The following is a 14,992-nucleotide window of genomic DNA, read 5'->3' on the forward strand; positions in this document are numbered from 1 at the left end:
AGCGCCGCTGGCGCGCCATTGCCCCGGGCGAGTCCGGGCACGGCGCCGGCCGTGCGCGCGGTGCGGTGCCGCTGTCCCGCGGTGGCTCCAAGTGGAATGAGCTCCTGCGGCACCGCGGGCTGCGCGGGTACGGAGGGGAGGCGGTGACCCCTCCCGGCTCCCCGCAGCCCTCGGCAGGTACCGCCTCCAGCAGGGCCCCCGCGCGCGGGTGGAACGGACGCGGCACCGGGAGCCCACGGGATCCCCGCGGTGCTAGGGCCGGGGCCGGAGCGACCCTCCCGTGCGGAGAGCTGGAGGGTCGGGACTGCCGCAGCCTGCGGACGGGATCAGCACTCGTGGGGACCTGGTCGAGTAGAGGCAGCCAGGGGCTTCAGTGTCCTGCCGAGGGACAACGGGAGTGAGGTGAAAGGAGAGCGTCATGCAGGGCGTAAGGAAAAAGTTACTCATGCTGCGGACAGCTGGGCCGTGGGAGTGGGTTCCTCAGGGATTTCCACTCCCAGGCAGATGCAGTCCTGAGCAACCTGGACTGACCACGCAGCTGGCCTTGCTGTTGAGCTGGAGGTTCATGAGAGGCCTCCTTACAACCTGCATTTTCTAATGGGGGTTGACTTTAACTGGCCTGAGGTGCTTAGATGTGTGTGTGGATGCTGAGTGCTAAAAGGCCTGGATATGAAAAACTCATGGCAACCGCTGTGCTGCACAGGCTGCAGGCCCTGGGAGTGCTATGGAAACAGAAAATTATTTACATTGTGTGCAGTCATACTGATTTTGCAACATCCAGCACATAATATATGTTGTCTGTACAAGTTCATCCTTTTTGTGCATTATAACCTAAAGTTAAGCACAGATTTCTTGCCTAGCCTTCATGCGTACCAGACCATACCTTTTCTTTTTAGTACACAGAATAGATTTTTCTACTTTGGAGCAGAGCTGTGTAGTAAAATAAGGCATTTTATATGTAATCCCTGGAAATTTCTAGGAAAATTAGAAGGCAGGGAACAGGATCGCGACTGAGGTTGCTGACAGTTCTTTACAGAATTCTGAAAAAATTGTAAGATGCAAAGTTTTCTTTTTCAAAAATCTCTATATGATGCCATGTAACACATAGGTTTAATCTGATTTTTTGTGAAGAGGTTGAGGGACGTGTTTTCACAATGCCAATCTTAAGAAGCTGGGGTTTCATTTAGGGTAGCCTGCTAGTGAAAATTAAGTCAATGGGCAATACACCATGTATTATACATGTTTCATAATGAGCAACGTCAAGAAATCAAGTCCTATTTGACACCAATGAATATTTTTTTCTTAAATCTTACTGATTCAGAAGCAAAAGCAACTATGCAGCTCATAGGAGAGCTCTTAAAGGAAATTAATGTAAGCAGAGAGAAGCTATGAGTTGGCAATGAATAGAGAGCAGGCACTATTAGGTATCTGTGCTTAATTCCACATGTTCATTCTGCATCCACTGAAAGAGGTTAGGGACCAGTAATTAAAGAAGGAATTATAATGCATATGCACAAGCAGTTTTAATTTGTTCCAGCTATATTGCTTGATGTTGTAATCTTCATGTTTTATGTATTACACTGCATAATTTAAATAAAGCTGATGAATTATTTTTAGTATCTCTTGCTCCACATTCAAAAATAGCCTTTTTACTCTTTCAAAGAGGAGATGGAGTATCATTTTTCTTTTTCAGGAAAACCAGTCACTGCATTTTTTAATTTGATACAGCAGATGCTACAATTACCACAGCACTACTGGGTTAGGGTTTTACCTCTAGATGCTTTTTATATGCCGAACAGACTCTAAAACTCTGATCTTTTCCGGTTCATTCCTCAGATGCTCTAATATCACTAAGCAAGAAGAATGATGGTAGAATATGTGCCAGTTTCTCAAGAAAATAACACAGCAGCTTCCCATGCATGCCTAAAACCAGTAACTACTGTTGTAAAAGACTTAGCTTATGGGTGCAACAGGACAGAGACACTTGGTCTCTGCTGCTTTCAGAGGCTTCCTAAGTTTGCACCCTCCCAGCTGCCGTTTGTCATTGCCAGTACTTGTGTGGCTGCCAGCCTTTAATACCATTGGCCTGAGCAAATGTAATTGACACAGTACTAAAACCAACTGCCCCTGCAACAATCCTGTCTTCATTAAGGTTTCCAATGTTGCTAAAACCGCTGGAAATGCTGCAATGAACTTTCCCTAGATTAGAAAATTCAGCAAGACTTCAAAGGAACTCCTGTTTTTCTCTTTCCTCAGTAAGACTTGGACACTTCTGCTCAGAATCCCAGTTAGAGGTACCTCCCAGAGCTTTATTACACTCATATTTCTTCTCACATTGGTTTTAGGCCATATGTTTCTGGAAAAATGTGCTGCCTTATGACAAACACTGCTTCTCTGATCTACAGTTTTGGAAGAGTAAATAGCCTGACCATTTCATTAAATTAAAAATCTATGTTGTTTTTCTTTAAGCAACATTAAATGTAATACATTTTTTGGTGTGTCCTTTTCCAGAACTTTTGATGTGGGACACACACATCCTAAAGAGGAGAAGGATGTAGAGAATTTCTTAAGCAGAGTAATAAAACATCTGGGTGGCCAAATAAAGTCTGTGTCATTCTGTATGAGCATGTCAGACGGTGATTTTCATAGTCCTCTGATTTTCACAGAATGGGTGAAGTTCAACACAGTGTCTGATCCAGCCTCCCTGGTCAAGCAGGGTCATCCTAGAGCACTTTGCCTAGGATATTTCTTGAATATCCATTGAGGGTGATTCCACAACCACCCTCACAGTAAAGTTTTTCCTCATATTCAAGTGGAACACACAACATTTTTGGGACATGTACTCTGCTGTACTAGCACTAGAGAAAAGCCATTAATTTAGTTTCAGATATTTTTCTCAATCCCCTTTCCATTTCTCTGAGCTTATATCTAAATTTTGTGTAGGTGCCACAGTGATAAGAACTACTGCCAATCTGTTGTTGGACTCAATATGCAAAATTTCTTTAAAGTGCTGATACAACCTACACGCTGTTTAAGAGACTGAAAGGCTGCAGCGTAGGAGCTGCTGCCTATGGACTATAAATCTCTAGTCAAAATGGCTGTTTGCACAACTCTTGAGCCACTTTGCTTCTTGGCTTTACTTAAATGACACTTCTAAAATATTCATTCTGTAGTCTCCACATTAGTCTGTTGGCACAACCATGAGCAGTGTCTGTTACAAAAGAAAATAAGAGAAAAACATAGATTTCTCATTATAAACTGTGTGATGTTAACAGAAAATAAGACATAAGGAAAAATACTTATACTGCCTTCTTGTATGTAAAGATGTATCCTTTTCAGAGATTTTGAAGGAAGAATGAATGAGAAAAAAATCCCAGAAATGGCTGACGTAAACAAGAAAGCTGCCTAATCTATGCCTGGTAAAATAATATAACTGCTTTAGTTAGACTTAGCTAGTTATATTTAGTGACTAACTTTAGTTACTCAGCAACATCATTGTGGTTTCTAAGTAGATTCCTGAGTGGTTCCTAAGATGAGAATATTCCTGAGTGGTCTGGAAGCTAGTCTTGAAAATTGTCTCTCCTTCTTCCATAATTTTTTCTTATAGATGGGAACAAGCTTCTAGGAGGCTGCTTTCTGGAAAGGAAATGTATTTTGCCCAGATGTTAGTTTGCTGGCAAGTCTACTGGCATTCAGCAAGTTTCCAAGGCATTGGATTAATGGCTGAATATATCTTCCATAATGAATAGAAAGTACACTACTGCATAAAAATGCACAGTAGGAGAAGATCATTTTACCTGCAATCTGACTGTGATAAAAATGCATAATTGATGAAGACACTTATCATGGAAAATATTTTCAACCTGTTGGCACAGGAGACTTCATGTGGCCAGTAATATCATTTGTATGCAGTGTCTGGAGCTCAAAGTTACACACTTGATGCACATGAATGATGTGAAAGGTACCCTTTGGCATCCCAGGAGTGGATGCTGCCACTACATTTGATAGCTGGTCAAGGAATGCCCCTTCCAACTGGCTACTTTTTAAATGTGTGATTCTGCTTTGTGCTTCTGGCAGTAGACCAGTGCAGTGGATTCTCTCTGGCCCCTGATTTGACACATAAGATACAGCCCAAAACAAGAGACAAGTTATATTGCTGCAGTGTGAAGGCATGAGTTTTCTCACACCCCAGCTGTTGTGCTGACAGGGAGGACAAATGCAGCAATCTCACTCTGACAGCTCTTGTATGGTAATTATAAGCTGATAAATGTAATTGTGGGTGTTTGAAGTTAGTAAGATTCTGATCTTGCAGACACTACTGGTTAAAGGAGTAATTTCTATGACTGCATCTTCTGAATTTCTAAGATTCTTCTTGGTTAGTGCTATACTGGCTTACGGGCTGGCCTCAAGTTAGGACATGTCTCTGTAGATGTGCATTGTTGGACCATCCATTAAAGAAAGGAAGCCTGTTTTTATCTCTGAAAAAAGGCACACCTTAAGGGCCTTTTGCACCTTTTATAGCAACAGAAGTTCTGGAATCTGGAATATTAAAGGAAAACCATAAAATAATAAAAAATCCTGAAGATGAGCAGTTTATGTAAGATAAAAACAATGAATTTAAACTTCTCATTCAACTAGAGAGAAGGGGTGGGGGGGGGAGGTTGAGGGAAGGGGGGAAAGGGAGGAGAGAATGGCATGGGAAATACCCCACGTTGGTCATGAAATGAATACCCATAGGTTATACTTTTCTTTTGTCTTTGTAGATTGCCCGTTTGTTAGGTTCTGTAGTATTGTTAAGTGTCAAAATCAAAGCCACAACATAAATTCCACTGAAAAGCAAAAAACAACTAGTAGTTCAAAGTGACTGCTGATGTGAAAAGCCTGTGTTCCCTTGATGTTGCTGCTTGGCATCATTACCGACTGGGTAGTGAAGCGGATAACAAATATTGGCATGGGTAAGTGGCAAGTGTTGCTGAAGACCTAGATTTTGTTTGTAGAGCAAACATCCACAACAGATGGAAAGATCCAACCTGGCAGGCCAAGTAGGGCTCAAAATCAGTTATGCCTAAAGAAATGTAGTTGAAACATGATTGTGTAGTAATAACGTAGAGGATGAAAGCCATAAAGAAAGAAAATAAGTTACTTATTTCATAGCTGCACCAAACCAACCAACAGAGACTCCAGAGGCATCTTAAGTGAAGCAAAGGAGGTGTATCTTCTCAATTTGTATACAGTCTCTGTTAACATGCCTAAAACATTTCTGATTCTAATATACTAAATTGATGAAAGTTTCTGGACTCCAGTTGGAGAGAGCTTGTGTCATCATCAAGTTTTGTGAGAGAGGGCTCTCACTTAGCTGAAAAAAGCTGTAGATAAATATCACATTTGAAAGGAATTTTCATGGGACTTACAAATAGAATGTGAAAATGTAAGCTGGGAGGGATTTTTTTTATTTTATTGGAGTCTCATGACAGCTGTGCCAAATAGGTTAAGGTCCCACCCTAGTCCCATTGTCCTCAATGGTAAAATGGATATTTACATCACCATAATAGTGTCCACTGTACATATTCCTAGAATCATCTGTCTTAAGATCCTGAGATCAAGATGTGAGAAACCTTGCAACTTAGCAAAGATTGAAGAAACTGGGGATGACTGTAACTCAGTATAAATCACTAAGCACCTTGTAGGAACAGATTCACCAAGATATTTAAATAAAGTTTTTGTATCACAGTGTCCTGTGGTAGAAAGCCAAACTATTCACTAAGAACGCTTTGGAAAGTGCATATCACATTGTGACAGACCACACAATGAGAAAAGAGGACATTGGTTAATTAGATGAGTTCCATGCTAACCTCACGACTGAGTGGGAGCCTTGGCACCACTCTTCAATAAAGACAAATCCGAATATAGATCAGAATACTTGTAAAGGAATAAAGTCAATTTTCTGCAAGAGTTTTGAAACTTTCCAATGGCAAAAAGATAGGAATTCACAACAGAGGTACAAAATCAAATCAGCAACCCCCCTCCCTGCCAAAAAAAACCACCCACACCAAAAAATCTCCAGTAGCAATTGGTAATTAGTCTTTTCTTCTCACAATTCTAGCAAAGGTGGAAACCCACATGTTTGATATCATAACCAACAACTTACCTGTTTTCTGAAATGATAACTTTTTCAAAATAAAAAACATGTCCAGCATCCACTGTGCTTCTCTTCTTTAGGATATGTGCTGAGGACGTTCTAAAGCAAGCTTTCCCAGGCCAGTGTCCTGGTGGCATGGATCACGTCTAGTTTCATCTGTGGAACACACAGGGCCAGCCACAGAAACTTCTCCAATGGAAATGCAATGTTAGGAAAATATTTAGTCTTTCCTAACTGTTCCAGTTGTGGTTCTGGCCTTCACTTTTTCTGTGAGGACAGTGCATACAAGAGGCAGTTAAGATACTTATATCTGTCCCATTCCAAGTCCTTAAATAAGATTCCTGACTTTTCCTGGCTACTCCTCCAAGTATCTGGAAGCAAGAAAGCAGCACAATGCATCCTATCAATTATCTACAGACCATTAGAAAATTGCCTGCTGACTCCATCTTTGAGATTGCTGCTAGGGAAAACACAAAAGTTGTGTGTCTGTAAATGTAATAATAAATCCCCTTCACTTGATTGTGACATGAAACTTCTCCAACAGTTCATGCTTATCAATAGCTTACTCCACTGATATGAAGATCCAGATATTTACAGAAATATCTATTTCTCATACATATTTTTAATAGCGAATGCATTTGTAGCAGCTAAAGAGAATAGGAATATTAAGGTTGGTGTTAATATGTAAAAATAGTTTAAAGTTTCCTGATTGGGAGGAAGGGAGGGAGGGAGGGGGGGAGGAATTTCTCTTCATAAAAATGTGTCACTGGAAGGGTAGCAATAATGTGTGTTTTTGTGACACTTCATCAAAACTAAGAGATAATTTTTTTCTTCCAAATAACTGTGGGGTTTTTTTCCACGGTCTCAGTGTTTCTCTCTTAGTTTGTCCACATATTTTTCTACAATTATGTGTGTTTTTGTAAGCACACATTTCCAGTATCTCTGAACTTGCTTCTCAGGGTATGACCCAATCATTAAGGCTGAACTAGTCAAGTGATTTAACATACAAGGATTTCAGGTAGGGTGTAACCGGAGGAGGGAATGCAGCCCACCCAAGTCTGAGACGGTGAATGCCAAGTTCAAGTAAATTTACTAGCAGGCTTTTTCCTTTCAACCCCCCCACCAAAACATATAATCAAAAGGTGAAGAGTTCAGTTATGGAACAAACAGGACCTCTTTAAAAATATGTAGCTGGCTGTAGCCAAAGACAAACTATGATGTCATTGGGTGGGAACTTCCCCTCACTGTATGTGAGCAACATTGGAGTGATGCGATGCAAGATGTGAATAAAATCACAGGAGTGATTTTAGTATATCTTGGGATACAATTGTTGCAACTAAACTTCAATATCAGTGATTTTCTGTTTCATACCTTTGAATATTATTCATCTTCCACAAATTGGTGCCCACACAATTTTCCATTCCTAGCCACGCTATACTCATAGGCAGACTGAAAGCTAATCTGATTTGCAAAGTTGTCAATCACAGCATCGATTAGATAGTAGATAATGGTGTTAATGCAATCATTAAATGGCAAGCAGCTTTTGCAATGTTTTCTTTGAATAGCTTGTGGGGCCCCATATCTATGTAACAAACGCAGTTGATTCAGGGAACCAGGCTACAGACAAGTTACCCTATACTGGGTGTTAACATTTATATTGATTGGTCCTGCAGACAGTTGGGTACCTAACTCATATTTATGTCTGTCTGCAAAACTGGAAACTAGCTTTGCCCTCAAGAGATTTCCCATGCAGCCAGTTAGGCTTAGCTACCTTTACAGCAAACTTCTTGAGAAAAGGCCTTATATGCTGCTGTCAGAAAATGTGCCAGAAAAATGTGTTTTACAGAAAAACTGGTACTTATGTTGATGTTTCTAATTCTCAGTATTCCATGTAAGACTCTTAATGGTGACAAAAGAAACCAAGGTCAAACCCTGGCTTCACCCTATCACTATAAATCAACTCTCTTGACAGCACAGGGGGCCTCTATTTTATCCTGTATGTTTTACACTGTAATACAGACAAGAGTGTGAATCAACTGCTTTACTTTTGTGAGCTTAGGCCAAAATAAGTTAAAGAAGCAAATTAGCTTCATTTTTTTTCCTACCACAATATGGGCATAAAACTCCACACAATATTTTCTCAGGTTTAAGTATTAAAAATTTAATTGGTCTGTGGTGAACTATATTATTATATATGTAGTTCAGAAATGTAGATCCAGATTAAATATCCATCTTTTCTTCATTTTGCTTTTCCAAAGGAGAAAGGAATAAATGTTTCCTTTTTAATTAATTTGACTTTCAATTTCACTGATGTAATTTTCTTTTTTATTAATAACAATCAAGAAAAACCACTGGATAGATAACAAACAGCTTCACAACTGGTATTGATTTTCAAAGAAATCTGTTAGCAGTTTTCAAGTACTTATTCACAAAGGTCAATAAACTTAAAATGGACAAACTCATTGTCTGAGCCTGTAGACTGCTGAGGGGAAAATGTGCTTCACAAAGAGCTGATCTCTTTAAAATCTTCTATCTCAAGTCTTTGCCTCAGGTAACTTTTTAGCATTACAAAAGCATTTCATGTATAGCCATGACATTGCCAAGACATCTGTGACATCCTATATAAAAATAATGAACGTACTGATTTTCAGATAATATAAAATTTGTCTGACACACAGCCAAACACTTCACACTCTTCTTTTTTAAATATGGATTATTCATTTTGTTTCTTGAAAGGAAGAAATTAATTAATATCAATATTGGGCCCAAATATCTAATTTCAATTTTTTAAATACTGCATGATTGCTTTATTAAACATAAAATGTTTAATCAGCATGATTGCTTTACTGATATTTTATCATGACACTCACTTTGACTATTATCCTTATGACATTTAGCAATATTTCAGTTTTATTCAAGTAAAAGCATCTTTTAAAGTTAAAAGTGTGTGTGACTGGTTAAACTGTTAGAAAGGAAAATTATTTTACTGTATTAAATTCTAGATTATTGTGAATTAGGGAGTGATATTGTCTTTTGGGTGAGTGGAACAGCCATTATATGTATAAAATCAGAAACAATGTATTTGTTGACATCACTACTGTTTAGCCTAGAAAGTCTCAGAAACTAATTTTTGCATTGTACATACAGAGTAACATCTGTCCATGCAAGCTGTGCTCAGAGCAGGTTAGAATTCCTTGCAAAATCCATACATAATTTCACGTTAATTTGATTTGAAGTGTCTGCACAGCAGGTGTGTGCTAAGTGTTTAAAGTGATTCAAGGGACCCTAGGAGTGCAATTCCCTGTTTGGAGCACGCCTACTGCAGCATTTGAAAAAGAAGCAATAGCAGCATAAGTATTGCTCACAATGTCCTTTGGAGCCAAGCAGAGCGGAGGTGCCCCTGGCAGCTCCTTCCAGTGACAAGAGTTCCACTGCACTGCTGAGAGGAGCGGGGAGTTTGCCCTGAGACATGGCTGACTTCCCCTCAAATGCCCTCTCGGCCCATAATCCACAAACCCCACTAATCTGCACCGGGGCTTCCCTGCATTACCGTGGATTAGTGACGTGCTGCTGTATCATATAGCATATTTACGCACTGTTTACAAACCCTGTGCAGTTTAACCCATGACAAGCATGGCTCTGTAATCTCATGTGCTGTCAACCTTGTTTAGTACCTGTATAAAAATATAAGTAGTGTTATGCTTGCTTCACAGGAGAGTTTTATACAGCATTCTGTATGTATATTTTATAGCCAGCTCTTCACATTCTTGGAAAGGGTGGTTGAGTATCACTCGGCACATTCAGCCGTTCCTTTGCACAACAGCAGCCTCTCACAAATCTGTCAGGAAGCATTGGTGTTCAGGGACCTCGCCTGGATTCCCCTTTACTCCACAACTCTCTTCTAGTGGCTTGGCTTCTAGCCTAGCAGTGTTACTTATTCTTCCTCTCTCAAGTAAAATCTGTAAGCCTCTATCCTGCAGGAAGCCTGACAGCCTTAGACTCCCTGCTCCTGAAGGCTTCAATCACCCCGTTTTTTAAGGTCTACTAGTAGTCTTCTGCCAAGCATGGCTCAGTTCAAAAGTAGTTGTGACTAATTCAAAAGGAGAAGCAGTTTAAAGGATGCACTGAGTTACTTTAATCTCACCATTTGTTTGCTGTTTTTGCTACACATCACCATTATATTGTCTCTTTTCCTTCACTTTTCTGTGGTGAGCCAGCAGATGAGTTACTGTAGCAAGATCAGGAAAACTGAAAAAGTTCTTTGCTAGGCTTTTCAAACAACTTCTGGTCTTCCTGTGCCAGACGTCTGGCACCTAAGGCCATGGCAGCCCCTCTCCTCCCCCTTCCACCCCATCAGTCCACAGTCTCTCCATGCATAGCTCCCAGACACAGTTGCCACCACCAACGCAAAAACTTACCCACAGGCCCTGCAGAAGGACTGGCAGCACTGGACTGTTTTCTCTTGTTTGATAAGAAGGGCTGGAGCCAAGCAGTGGGGTGCAAAGTGCAAGATCCAGGAAGGCGTAATAGGGTGCTGTGGGAAGGACAGTGGGGCAGCCATGCCAGGAGAAAGAGTAACCAAATGCCTTCCTAAAAGTCTGCTTCCAGCATGTGAATAGACACACGAACAGCTCTGCATCTCTGCACCTTACAAACAAACTACAAATTCCCTAAGCTGTCCTTCTTTAAGAGAAAATACTATACCTGGAGTTTCTGGGAAAGTCATGTCTGTCCATTCCTTCAGGGCCCAATTGAGGCACCCCTTTTCCTTTTAAAACTTGCACCTCACTTGACATCACCTCTCTCCTCTGCAACCTCCTCCTTCTCTTCCTTTTCCTGTCAGACTGCTGCAAGACCCCTAGTCTGCTAAAGCTTCAACAAAGTTATAAAATGTGGCAAGGGCAAGTGTAGGGGAGATTCTGACACAGGTGAGATGTGCAAGCCTGACTTGCATGGACGATTAGTTTTTGTGGCAACAAACTACTGACTACTGCTGTAGTTTTTAGTTCTAACACTAATTTCACTATGAAAAAATTGCTGCTTTTTCTATAGAATAGATTTCTTCTCTAGGTACTCTGGTGGCTTGCTGTGCTGTGTGTGCCATTTTTCATTAACAGACTTTAAATAGAAACAAAAGAGATGCATATTTCTTCTCTTCTAATGTGGATGTAATTTTACGATTCTTCTTTGGTACATCTTACTTTTTTACCAGGATTGCAACTACAGTGAAGGCAGGAGAAGTGAAGTCAAATGAGATTTGTGGTCTTGAATCTCTGGACTACTTGATTGGAGTTTTTGGTGCTATTACCTCTTTCTTCTTCCCTTCTCACTCCACCAGTTGGGGTATTTTTATTGTGCACAATTGTCATGGGAAGCTGGCCTCAGAAACAAGAAGTACATCCAGGACCACTCGCGTGCAGTAATGACAGAACTGAACTGTATTCTCTACTTTTTGAAAAATGTAAAGGAATGTACAGGGATGCTGTATCAGTGGAATCACAACCATTAGTGCCTGTTGAAGTCATCACTCTTATTGAAACTTTTTTTTTTTTGTTGACTTTGTGCAGCAATCTCGAAGAGGCTTCTGTAACTTGCATCTCTGTTGAATTTTTTACTAGATGCAGCTTTTACCAGCATTTCTGAGGAAATTTCTAGGCAAACTGAATGGTAAATCTGCTTTATGTATGACTCTGGCATACACTAAGAAACCCCCTACTTTAGAGAAGTAGTGGGAACACTCTTCACACAACATGCACAAACCCTCTTATGATTTAAATGTGAACAGACTATGTATCTTTGCCATGTTAGCTCAATAATCCAAACTTCCCTCGGGCAAGTTGCCTGTGTGTCTAAACAGCACACATCTGTTCTTTTCCACCACTTGTTTACATGTTCTTCCTCTCTGTGTGCCTGCTCCATCCTCATTTTAAAGACATTCCTTAGTGCTTTGTTTATTTCCCATGTACATTTCACAACTGTATGCTGTAACAGTAGTATGTGTTGAGTGCTGGTTTTATATAACTTATGATCCAGTGTTTGTTTTTTAATGTATCAGTGTGTATGAAGAATAACTCCATGAAGTCATTCAAGGTTAAAATCAAGCTTTCTGGCTTCAGGCTGACTGGGCAGCATCGCAAAATGCCACATTGCATGGTAATGTAACTAATGAATCTACAGTGATATATACTGTAATACAGAGTAGGGGATTTAGGACAGGAGAGAAAAATCTAATTAAAATTCGCAATTTAATATGTTATCCAAAACATGAATACATCCTTTTACTAAGCATAGTGAGAGGAAAAATGCACAGTGAATTAAGAAGAAACATAAATATTTTTTAAATAATGACATCTTTGGTCTTCTGTTCTCAGGTATTAAAGAGTCTGATTTTCAGAAATGCTGAGTAAAGATTTTTCAGTGCATTAAAAAAATAATGCTGGATAGGTGGGAGGGAACTTTTATAAACTCCACCATTTTTGCAATGCTAGTACAATGTTGTACAAATATCAGGATGACAAAGATGCTTATTTCACCCTAGGGCTGGAGTAAAACATTGCTGCAGTATGAAAATTGTAACTAGAGCAGTCCAGTTCTAAGAAGTATCTAACAAATCTTTTGTTTAACATTATTTTGTGTTTTCTTTTTACTATTTAAAGTGTTCTACAATTAATAAACTACATAGCCTGCAGTGGATTGTTTGTTCCTCTACTGAAATGACAATTGGTGCTACCAAAACAAAGCACTCAGCACAGGACTTGTTTACATGTTTAGTCTACTTGCTTATCATATTTGAGTGCTGATCAGTGCTGTCTCAGTCTCTTTTTCCAGAGCCTCCGGTTGCCAGCCTGGAGTAGAGCCTGCAGTGTGGGTTTTTTATGAAATGCGTAACAATAAAAGTTAAATTCACAGAGAAATATTTCCCCTTTATAATGTAGAAAACTCAGCAAGCATATTAAAAAGTCTATGACATTAGGAATGGGCACATCTGACATTTCATTCCTGTAAAATGCGCCCACAGACTAACAATGCATCATTCAGAAAAGAAACCAAGTATTATCAAGGTAGAAACATAAGCAAAAAGGTATTCCTGTACATAAATGAATATTACTATAGGAAAAAAGGTTTTTGCTGATTGATCTGTTGGAGTTACAAAACCCTACAATTGGCAGAACAGATTCGGTGTGGAATTAAATTCAGTGTGGAATTAAAAATCAAACACTGAGGAACTCATTGAGATAATGATTTCTGCTCCTGGGCTTTTTTCTTTTTTGGGGGGAAGTAACTTAGCAATGCAAGTCTCTTCTATTTGTCATAGCTATAAAAAACCCCGCAAAAATACTTTTTTAGATGTGTATAAGTACTATTGCATAATGCCATGTTGGTCTCTGATCCTTGTGAATGCAATTATTTCCTTTGGACAAAACCCTCTCTTCATTAGCACTGAATGGTATTTGTCAGTCTTTTTCCTGTTTAGATAATTTGTTCAGTGTTGATATATTTGAAAACATTCAATTGGTTGGAATAGTATCTGCGGCTTTCCATCAAAGGAGTGATGGCAGTGGCTCTGGGTCTAAATCTCAAAGCACCACTCTGTAGACTTCCTAAGTGATTAGTACAGAGTATTATCGCTCTCCACCATCTGGCTATCTAATATGGAAACGATATTAAAGGAATCAGAAGACCTATACAGGCTTCGTCACTTTGGATGTACACAATGTCACAGCAAAAATGTGGAAGCTACATTTAAAACAACAAGAGATATGCTTAAACATCAAAGAATTGTTTCTATTTGCAGAGACAACGTACGTCTGTTCTCCCTCTTTTTAATTACTTGCAAGTATATAAAGCCATACATATGTATACTGAGATAATGCAGCTCAGCACATATAGGCAGGCCACATGTTTAGCATGCTAGGAGTGGAACCTGTTTAAATTAAGAGTCTCATTTTGGTTTTGATGTCACTGCAATTAGTTGATATGTTTCTGAGGCTTTGATTCATCTATGCTTTAAAGGTTTTGAAGTTAAACGCTTTGGGTAAGGCAGAATTAAAGAATCATCAGAAATTTCTGTGCTAAAACCTCACAATCCAATACATAAAAACTCTTGTAATTCAGTGTACTGTATATCTTTGTGTATAAAAATATCCCTTTATAAGGAAGAACAAAAGATACGCTTCTCCACTCCAGGAACATTACATGGAATAAAGAGCCTCTGAAAACCTCCGAAGCACAGAATGCAAGCTTGTGCTGCCAGACAAAAGTGAAAGCCTATCCTGTTTTCTCTCTCCCTGATGTAGTTGCTGTGTCAGATGAGGGCATCAGGGCAGATTCAAAAGTCAGAATGAAGAAAAGAGAAACAGTGCAGAGAGAAGTGTGTGAATTCAGTCCTATGAACACCTAGGTTTTCCCTGTGCAAGCTCAGCTTTAGGCTTTTTAATTTGTTTGTTTTACAGAAGTGCAGATAAAGGCAGTAATTAAAAATGAGTTATCAAATTCCACTCATTTGTAGGTGTTGTGCTCCAGGGGATTGTAAGCCTTGTATCCGGCAAAGAGGAAAGAAGAAAAAAGGGAGGTCTTTTCTTCTGTTTCCTTCAAGCTGTTTAGGAAGTTATTTCTTTACTTCTTTTTAAACAGTTTTATTTTTATCTCACAATGAAAATCAGCTTTGCCTTGCCGGAGAATCCTGAGCTAGTGGGCTTTCTACTTATGTTACAAAAGTGCTGTAGCTGCTTATGAGGAAACAACATGTTTGGCTGAGCAGCACAACTATTAGAGTCTGGTTTGGTAAAGATTTATGTCTTTTGGTCCTGAAATCTCCTTCCCCACTGCAGTGATCTCAGGTCCTCCTCCGTG

The 14,992-nt window shown here is 39.7% G+C and overlaps 1 protein-coding gene across 1 annotated transcript in view; it reads right to left on the reverse strand.

Annotated features, from left to right (window-relative positions):
* Window positions 1-14,992, reverse strand: part of EPB41L2 (erythrocyte membrane protein band 4.1 like 2) — a 137,623-nt gene that overhangs the window by 110,396 nt on the left and 12,235 nt on the right. The gene's annotated exons all lie outside the window — the stretch shown is intronic.

Source organism: Zonotrichia leucophrys, chromosome 3, assembly GCF_028769735.1.
Source record: "Zonotrichia leucophrys gambelii isolate GWCS_2022_RI chromosome 3, RI_Zleu_2.0, whole genome shotgun sequence".
In the NCBI taxonomy this organism is placed as follows: Eukaryota; Metazoa; Chordata; class Aves; order Passeriformes; family Passerellidae; genus Zonotrichia; species Zonotrichia leucophrys.